The sequence below is a fragment of the Triticum aestivum genome, chromosome 7A (assembly GCF_018294505.1).
Source record: "Triticum aestivum cultivar Chinese Spring chromosome 7A, IWGSC CS RefSeq v2.1, whole genome shotgun sequence".
NCBI lineage: Eukaryota > Viridiplantae > Streptophyta > Magnoliopsida > Poales > Poaceae > Triticum > Triticum aestivum.
Window position 1 is genome coordinate 198,165,276 of NC_057812.1, and position 10,573 is coordinate 198,175,848.

Genomic DNA, 10,573 nt, shown 5'->3' on the forward strand with positions numbered 1-10,573 from the left:
TTATCTTTGGAGTTCGTGCAAAACGGAGGTGCATTTGGGGTCGTGCATTGGAGTTGGCCTTACAAGTGGGACCGCAGTTAAGGAAACCGACTATCGGCAAACCCCCACCTCGCCCGCCGTGCGATGGCTGAAGTTAGAGAAACGATGAGGTTGAAGAGATTGCTCTAGCACGGACTCCAAGAAATAATATGGTGTCAGATGGATGTCGTGGTGGTGGCGTGTGCCGTACTCCTGGACGTGAATGCTTGTTCTGTCCCATGCCACCCTACTACTCCTACTACTTACTCCTACTATATATTACTAGTATCGAGGATTCGAGGTGTTGGTTACGTACAGTGAACACATTAACATATGGCTACAGTAAAAACACCCGCCCGACGCGCGAAGCATGTGAAGCTAGTACAAATAGTGTACTACTATTGTTGATTGGCCTCATCCGATAACTTGTTGCAATGCACGTACAATTATGTATTCAGAAAATATTTTTTTGCCTCATCGCACCACTCACTCAGAGAAGCGACTCAAAAGCCATTCAGAAATTTAGAAAGTTTATCATAGGCATATCATTTTATTACATACAACAGGTCATCAACCCACATCGACAATGAGGATACATTATAAATACTAAAGTTTTCACCACACAACAAATAACAAGCCATGAAATGAACTTCAACTCAACCATTCCGCGGTGATGGAAACGCTTGCTTTGAACCACAAGTGATTCTCTGGGACGGGCCATACGTTGTCGATCTGGAGACCAATGCAGGACCAATCACCCAGGCTGATGCGGCCTACTATATTAGTACCAGGGTAGGGAACCACCCAAATGTCCGAGGTATAGACACAGTTGCTTCTCATATATGTGTCAACAGCAGTTGGATCGCCTTTCACCATCATCAGATAGTTTTGTCCAAGGAAGAGCGAGTTTCCTCCAAGACTATCAATTCTGTGCCAGGGAGAAGGAGTTAGCGCTAGCACACTAGTATCCATCCCAAATACCATGCAACGGGTGTTGGAATAGGTTCGGAGAGTGCGGCCATAGGAGACACCTGCTTCCTTAGCAGGAACATCATCAGTGGGCTGTATACACACAAGAAGAGGTGATCCATCGGAATTAGTTGCCAGGCGCCACAGAGTATATGGGCGCTGCTCGTGATCATCACCATCGGCATCTCCCCCTTGGTTATAAACTTTTTTAAGTATAGGTGGTGGGATGTTCACAGGACCTTGGAAACACAAGAAGAAGATTAATTAGTAAAGGGAAACTTGCTAACCTGCATGCATGTGGATGAAACAATTATAATTACGGTGGAAGACAAACGTACCGAAACTACTAGGATGCCATGCAAAAACAGTGCCACGAGTGGTGGCAGCAAACACAAGGCCCTCGTATTGAATTGCATCACAGTACTAAACCCTAATTTTTATCAATAATTATTTTGATCTTTTATCCATGTACATAAACTGATTTTTGAGGAATATCCATCGAGTCGAACCACGAAGGACGGCAACAAGCTTGTCGAAGATAGCAACAACTTGATAGTTGTTGTTATTCCAAGGGCGGTTGGGAACTCGACAAATTGCTATCTTCTGTAGAAGACAGTCACCATGATCATATTTGAACGTGCGTACATTACCGGTGTGCTCAACCTCTAGGCAGTGTGCTGAGATTTTTGGAAGTGGAACCCGGTGACGAGTGTACACATTCACAAGTTCCCACTCGCAGTTGGACCCAATGTAAACAACCCAATCTCCATTTGTGCCCGCCCAAGCCTTGCCCTCAAGCGATGGCATCTTAACATCATACGTATCATTATCAAGCGGCATCAACTGGCAAAGGGCTAGGCCTCCGTCGTGCCGGCGCCAGTCATCAGGGTCACGACGAAGAAGATAGGGGAGATCAAACCGCTCCTTGACTATTGGGTTCTTTGTAATGATGTTATTAGTGGAGTCGAGAATGGGCTTGAATGAACCTGCCATGCTAGCCGAGGTGATGACGTCGCACCGATCAATGAGTTCCTCCACCACGTCATCTTTCAGATCGGGGCAAGAATAACGGGGTCGTTTCCGGCCTGTTCCCTCCATGGAGAAGACGACCGAACAATGGCAGAAGAAAGGGTGAAGGGCTGAAGGAAAATGGAGGAGGGAGAGGAAGAGCGTGCGACAGTAGTTCCAAATCGAGAGGGAAAGGCAAAGAGTCGGTGGACAGTTGTGAGTTTGAAACGGTTCATGAAGAGGCGCCCGGCCTACACGTCCGTTCGAAAATACTCCTACTACTTGCCGTCATCTCACTGATATGTTAGAACGGGACCACATGTCAACGAAACATGGTGTGTAATTTCTCGTGCAAAATGCGATCTGGCCGCGTTGACCCGAGGTGCCGCAATAGTTATCGACCTTTATTTTTTTATTGGTGTGCCGATCAGTTTTGAAGCACGACTAACTCGTACTGTACGTGGAGAGGATGACAGCAGGGACCCGCCAAGGTCATGGCAGTATGCAAGAAAGTGCCTCCTTATTTCAGGCCAATAAAAAATGGCTCCTCCTAGTGGATTTCTGACATTTGGGTCCCATGCCATTGTCAACATAGTCAATAAACGAGAGAATTGCACAATGAGTGGCTGACACCAGGGACCCAGCAGCTCTCCCAGTTATTTTTGTTTTGGGTTAATTTGATAAATGCCACTCCAAATCTGGTGCATCCGAGAAATACCACTGCAATTTCCAAACTTTGAAAAATGCCATTTCATGCCATTTCTAGTGGCATTTTCGAAGTCTGGAGTGATGTTTTTCAAAGTTTGCAAACTGCAGTGGCGTTTTTCAAAGTTTGCAAAAATTGCAGTGGCATTTTTCAAAGTTTGGAAATTGCAGTGGCATTTTTATGAATCGCCATAATTGGAGTGGAATTTATCTAATTTGTTTTTGAGACGGAAGCAGGGTGTCAACTGGGCTGTGCGGGACACTCTGGCATGTCTAGACAGCCTTTTCTTTTATGTTTACCACATATTAGCCCAGTAGTTTTTTTTCTTTCTGAAAATGGCTAGCCTAGTTCTTTTGTGATTTGTCAAGTAAGTCGCTTTATCAGGCCTGTTGGGCTGCAAATCTTTCAAGACGAGGAGAGCCCCATTGGGCTGGCCGAGAAAATGGCCTATCAGTAATGAGAAATGGGTTGTACATTTTTAAAACACATCAAACCGGCAATTGTTTTCAAATATCTTTTTTTCATTTCGAGATTTTAAATTGCATTGATTTTAGCGTGGACAATTTATTGGATTTTATATTGATATACATTTATTTTTAAAATCAGTCTGAATGTGACTCAAAATTTCGGGATTAAAAACAGTTCAGACCGCATCGACATATGCAAAATTTCGTATAATTTTTTAACCGTGGCCACAATATGGGTTGTAATGCTAACATAAAGAATATGGGCTCCAAAAAAACCTGTAAGAATTAGCAAATGGGCTGTAAATTATTTGAAATAATGGCAGATGGGTTGTATGCTGTTTTCCACAGATTTGAGGCTTTCCACAGATGGCCTGTATACTGTTGGATGTCCATCCAACGGCCGTCGTGCTTCTTCAATCTCTGCTCTTCCTGCTTCAGCCGCTCAAACAAGCGCCGGCGGGACTGCCTGCTCCCTCCTCCCCGCGGCCGGCTGTGCTGCTGCGCAGGCCTCACCGCCCCACCGTACTCCCATTGCTGGCCTAGCCATCCCTTTACTCACCCACACCTGCTGTTATTCTCTGGCGACGGCAGACGAACCAGTAAACCCTCGTACATTCGTACTCCCCTCAAGTGGGAAACAAAAACAATAGACGAGTCTTTCCTGCCTTTGTGTCATTCCCTTCCTAGGCCTCGCTGTCGTCCACCGCCCTGGTGCTCTCGGCGTGGCGTGGTCAGCGTGGTCAACGACCGACATGCATCTGAAGTGGACTATACGTGGAGAGGCTGACAGATGGGTCCACGACCGCACGCAAGGAAATGCCTCCTTATTACGCGCAAAATAATGATTTCCTCCACCTGACATCTGGGACCCACCGAAACGGCCTCTGTATTTCGCGAAAAAAACATTACCGTCGTTGACAGCTCGGACCCACCAGCTATATCTTCGCATGCAAGGAAGTAACTCCTTATTACGCACAAAAAAATGAATACTCCCCCTGCTAGCTAGGACCCAGTATAGTGGGCCTACTAAGTTGACGGGGACGAAGGGCTTTGTCAACTTAGTCAATATGCACGATTCTAGCTCGACTGACCGTACGATGTCCATCCAACGGCCGTAGTGCTTCTTCAACCTCTGGTCTTCTTGGTCCAGCCGTCCAAAGCAGCGCCGGTCGTGCCGCCTACTCCTGCCTCCCGTGGCCGGCTATGCTGCCGCGGAGGCCTCACCGCCCCCATACTACTCCCACCGCTGGCCAGGCCATCCCTCCACTCCACTCACCCACACCCCCTGTTATTCTACGGCGACGGCAGTGCGGACGAACCAGTGAACCCTCGTACTCCTCTCCGCGTGGGCATCCACTGCCGCGTCTTCCCCGGCTCTGCGTCATCCCCTTCCTAGGCCTCACCGTCATCCACCGCCGTGATGCTGTCGGCGCGGCGTGGTCAATGTGGTCAACGACCGAATTCCATCGGAAGAATACTGTACGTGGAGAGGCTAACAGCTGGGTCCACGACAGCCACAAGGAAGTGCCTCCTTATTACGCGGAAAATAATTATTCCTCCACCTGACAGTAGGGACCCATCGGACGTCCACCAGTATATCGTGAAAAAAACATTTGCCCCTGACTGCTGGGACCCACCCGACGGGCCATAGTATTTCGCGAAAAAAACGTCCCCCTGCTGTCAGCTCGGACCCACCGGAAGTGCCTCCTTATTACGCACAAAAAAATGAATACCCCACTGCTAGCTGGGACCCACCTTGGTGGGAGGCTGACTTGTGGGCCTACTAAGTTGACGGGGACGGAGGGCTTTGTCAACTTAGTCAATATGCATGATTCTAGCTCCACTGACCGTACGATGTCAATCCAACGGTCGTAGTGCTTCTTCAACCTCTGGTCTTCTTGCTCCAGCCACCCAAACCAGCGCCGGTCGTGCCTCGTGCTCCTGCCTCCCGTGGCCGGCTGCGATGCGACGGAGGCCTCACCGCCCCCTACTACTCCCACCACTGGCCAGGCCATCCCTCTACTCACCCACACCCCCTGTTATTCTGCGGCGACGGCAACCTCACACCGTAGCGAACCAGTGAACCCTCATACTCCTCTACGCGTGGGCATCCACTGTCGCGTCTTCCCCGGCTCCGCGTCGTCCCCTTCCTAGGCCTCGCCGTCGTCCAGCGCCCTGGTGCTCTCGGTGCAGCGTGGTCAACATGGTCAAGGAATGGCTTCCATCGGACGTGGACAGTACGTGGAGAGGCTGACAGCTGGGTCCACGACCGCAACAAGGAAGTGCCTCCTTATTACGTGCAAAATAATTATTCCTCCACCTGATAACGGGGACTCACCGGACGGGCCACCGTATTTCATGAAAAAATGTTTGCCGCTGACTGCTGGGACCCACCAGCTACATCTTCGTACGCAAGGAAGTGCCTGACAGTCGGGACCCACCTGGTCGAAGCGTACGTAGCGTTGTCATTCTGGTCGCGAACTTGTATGTACATATATACTGGTGGATGTAGAGGCGCACATGTGTCGTAGTAGAGGCGCGCACGTAGCATGTACACATACGTATAGCAGCCAGGGTGCAAGAAAGAAAATACGGCCACGTATGTGTACATACGTGCGTGGTCTCGAACGCCTACTTGCACATACGTATGGCCAGGGCTCGTGTACATGGCTGGGTCGGAACGGAGAAACAACGTCGTCGTCATGTTCATGGGGAGGCAACGGAATGCGTCGTGTTCATCGGGAGGGCTTGGACGGAACAGGTGATGGAAACGAGGCCTGGCGTACCGCAGAACGGAGGAAACGGCCTTGTGTTTGACCGGCCACGTTCGAAACGGGATCCTGTTGATCGGGAGGGGTCTGGCGTACCGCAAAATGGAGTAAACGGACCTCCTACGGTCGAAACGGGGGTCCTGTTCATCGGGAGGGGTGTGGCGTACCGCAAAACGGAGGAAACGGACTTGTGTTGGAGCGCTACGGTCGAAACAGGGGTCCTGTTCATCGGGAGGGGTGTGGCGTACCGCAAAACGGGACTCCACGGGATACTGTTCATCTCCACCGTCGACCCCCTCCAGCCTCCACGAGCTACTGTTCATCCACCGTCGACCTCCTCCAGCCTCCACCTGTGACTATTCATCCACGGGCTCCTCTTCATCCAGCCTCCACCACGCGCTACTCCACCCGCTACTATTCAACCAGCCCTCTCCACAACCTCCTGTTCAACCACCCCTCCACGGGCTACTGTTCATCCTGCCCTCCACCGTCTACTATTCATCCTGCCCTCCACGGGGTGGTCCTATTCATCCAGCTCTCCACGGGGTCCTATTTATCCAGCCCCAACCGGCTCGATCGATCGGGGTCCTGTTCATCCAGAGGCAACACCACGGGGTCCTGTTCATCCACCCCCACCGGGAACTGTTCATCCAACCCCTCCCCCCCACACACACACATCGCTCACTATTCATCCAGAGACAGCATCGATCGGCTTCAGTTAGCAGCAGTAGTGAAGGAATCGCTCGATCGGGTTCAGTTAACAGCCATCGATCGATCGCTCGGGTTCAATAATGCGTAGCCCTCAGTGCAATCGCTCGGGTTCAGTTAGAGCCCAACGCCTTGCTCGGGTTCAGTTAGAGCCAACGCCTCGCACACACGCGGGTACGTGTATGAGAGAAGCGCGCATTGCTCGGCCCCCGACCTCCCACCGTAACTGGGAACTCCCCGAAATTTTCCTCGCCCTCGCTTCTACCACGGTTTTTTCCGTCATGGACGGCCCAAAGAATGTCATGCAGCTGCGTCTCCGGCTAGCCCAGGACGAAAAGCCCATTTTCTGTCATGATCTTTTGTCATAGAAGTAGGAGCCCACCACATCTATGATGATACCGGGTTTTGTCACAATTATCGTCATAGAAGTGTCATATGTATGACATAATTTTTTTTCATTCGGCCCAAAATGTCACGGATGTGTCTTTTTTTGTAGTGCACTCTGCAACGGTCAGGAATTAAGTCATAGATTTAATGGTCATTATGTATCTTTATTGCAGGCGTTACCAGTAACGTCCCCATCTTTATGTACCTTGAACCCTTTGTAACTGAGGGCGGGAGGGATCTGGCAAACTCTATATAAGCCACCCCCTCCTCAGGGACAGGGGTTCACACCCTCTATAACACACTCACATATAATCCAGTCGACCGCCTCCGGGCTCCGAGACGTAGGGCTGTTACTTCCTCTGAGAAGGGCCTAAACTCGTAAAACTGGCATGTACAACTCCTCCATAGTTAGGATCTTGCCTCTACATTCCTACCCCCCCCCCACCATTCTACTGTCAGACTTAGAACCACGACAGTTGGCGCCCACCATGGGGCAGGTGTCTTAGAGACTTGTTGGAGAAGTTGTGATTTTTCCGATCCCCATCAACATGGTTTTAGGCGGAGGTTTGGCCAAGGACCACGAGATCCATCTTGGTGCGCTCGTATTCATCGCCGACGACTCCGCTTGGCTCCAGGAAGTGCCACTCGACGTCGAGGCGCTCCACATCCGCGAGGCAACACACTTTTCGCACGTGCGTCCGTGGCGTCCTCCTACGATAGCCGTCGACTTAGTATCGGTCGGCTCCCGTGCCGACCTCCCTCCCTGTAGCCCACCGGGGCAAACGTTCCAGTCGGTCGAGGCTTCAGTGGTGGGTGAGGCATGTGGTGGCTCGCCAATCAGCCATCCCCCAGGTCACGACAATCGAGCCCGATGAAACTCTCTACGGCCTATTCGACTGGCTCCATAAAGACTGCATCCGAGTGCGATAACAGCGACCCCACGGCGGAAGTTTTGATGATCAATGGACCACGTAGTCCTCCTGGCTTCACCCGCGAGGACGGAGGCGATGGTGGCGGTGATCCGTCACGTGTCCACGAAGAGTACCGACCTGAACCCCTCTCTTAGCAGAGGAGGGAGGAACTTCACCCTCGGAACATGGATGCACTTCACACTCCCATCGTTGGAGAAACCCCTGAGGCTCAGGCCTTGGAGGAGGCGCGCCTGGCCAACTTGGCTGAGCGCACTCGACTGGATAACCTCCAGCGTGCACTCGACGAGCGTGCTCCCGAATCCAGTTGGCGTCAACTTTTTCCACCTCCGACTCAGGTATACCGAACTCCAATCTAGAATCTCGCAGTTGCGGCCCGAATAGCAGAGTCAATTCAACCTTCCCAGTCAGAAGCTGGTCGAGATTTGGTGCAGATCCGGGCCTTACTCTGAGCCGCGGGAGAGTAGAATATAGTAGTATCTCAGTCGCGGAATAGGATTCACAGCAGATCCATGGTTGCAGACACAGTCCAGTCGGCTCACAGCCCAAGATCGCCCCCGAGGCGTGAGGGACGTGGAGACCGACGAGATCAGTACAGAAACCATGAGCAGTATGATCACCGACTCGATCACGATGATCGTCGTCGAGTGCCCACGCCTCCCCCAAGGAGTGGATCATACGTGCCTCGGCAGCAGGATGATAGACGCCCTCATAGTGGTGGGCGAAGGATTCCAGTCGACCCCAGGGAACCGGGCTTTAATGCAAGATCTATTCTCGTTTAGGGTCTGGTCGATAGAAACAGTGCTGACAGAGAAGGCCCCGACAGAGATTTTCCAACCAGTAGCAGAGTGCATGTCTCAGGCCCAGAGTGCTTCAGCAGAGGCATCAAGGCCGCAGTGATTCCTCTCAACTTCAGGTTGGCGAGTGGAGTTAATAAGTTCACTGGTGAGTCCAAGCCTGACACTTGGCTTGAGGATTACCGAGTGGCTGTACAGATCGATGGCGGCAACAATGAAGTGGCCGTGAAGCACCTTCCTTTGATGCTAGAGGGCTCGGCCAGGGCGTGGCTGAATCAGTTAGCTCCTGGTAGTATTTATACTTGGGAAGATCTTGCTCGAGTATTTGTCAAAACATTTGAAGGTACTTGCAAGCGGCCAGCAGGGTTGATAGAACTACAGTGTTGCGTTCAGAAACCAAATGAAACTTTGAGAGATTATATCCAGAGATGGATCACGTTGCACCACACAGTGGAGAATGTGTCAGATCACCAAGCAATTTGTGCCTTCAAAGAAGGCATTAAGTATCGGGAGTTGAATCTGAAATTCGGTCGAACAGGAGATATGACTCTGACTCGGATGATGGAGATTGCCACCAAGTACGCCAATGGTGAAGAAGACCGACTCCGGAGTGGCAAGCACAAAATAGTCGCCGAAGAAACCGGAGGGGGGAACTCCAGTCGGAAGCAAAAGCGGAAAGCCGAGCCAACTGCTCCTGGAGAAGCCTTGGCCGTAACTCAATGGAAGTTCAAGGGGAAACCCAAAGGACCGTGGAACCCCAAGAAAGTAAAAGATCAAGATGGAAATGATGTGCTGGATTTACCATGCCACATTCACACCAAGAAAGATGAAGAGGGTAATTTCATTTACCCAAAGCATACCACTCGACAGTGTTGACTCCTAATCCAGCAATTCCGAGAGAAACAGCCCAAGGAAAAGGATAAGGAAGCAGACAAAGTTGAGGATGAGGAGGAGGACGATGATGGTTACCCCCACGTCAATTCCACTCTAATGATTTTCGCTGACATTGAGAGTAAGAGTCGACTGAAAGTCATCAACAGAGAAGTGAACATGGTCGCCCCGGTGACACCCAGTTATTTGAAGTGGTCTCAGACTGCCATTAAATTCGACCAGTCTGATCACCCAGCGCACATAGCCACCTCTAGGAGGCAAGCGCTGGTGGTTGACCCAGTAGTCGAAGGCACTCGATTGACTAAGGTTCTGATGGATGGTGGCAGTGGTCTGAACATACTATATGCAGAGACGTTGAAAGGAATGGGCATTCCGATGTCCAGACTCAGTGGAAGTAATATGAGTTTCCATGGACTCATTCATGGCAAGAAGGTTGCATGACTCGGCCAGATCGCTCTCGATGTAGTGTTCGATGATTTCAAGAATTTTCGCAAAGAAAAGTTGACATTTGAAGTTGTGGATTTCCAGAGTGCTTATCACGCTATTCTAGGCAAGCCAGCTTATGCACGTTTTATGGCTCGACCATGTTACGTGTACTCAAATTGAAGATGCCTGGTCCTAAAGGGGTGATCACTATCACTGGCAGTCGAAAGACGGCAGAAGAGTGCTTCCAGAAGGGCTCAAAGATCGCCGATGCACAGATGGAAATAGTGGAGTTGCAGGAGTATCAAAAAAATTTAAATCTGAATGATTTGTTGCGAGCTAAGATGCCTGCCACTGATTCAGCATTCCAGTCGACTGGTGAAACGAAGCCGATTCATATTCATCCAACTGATCCCAATGCTGCTCCGACTCACATTTCAACAACACTCGACTCTAAATAGGAATAAGCGCTCATCCAGTTCCTCCGTGAGAACTGGGA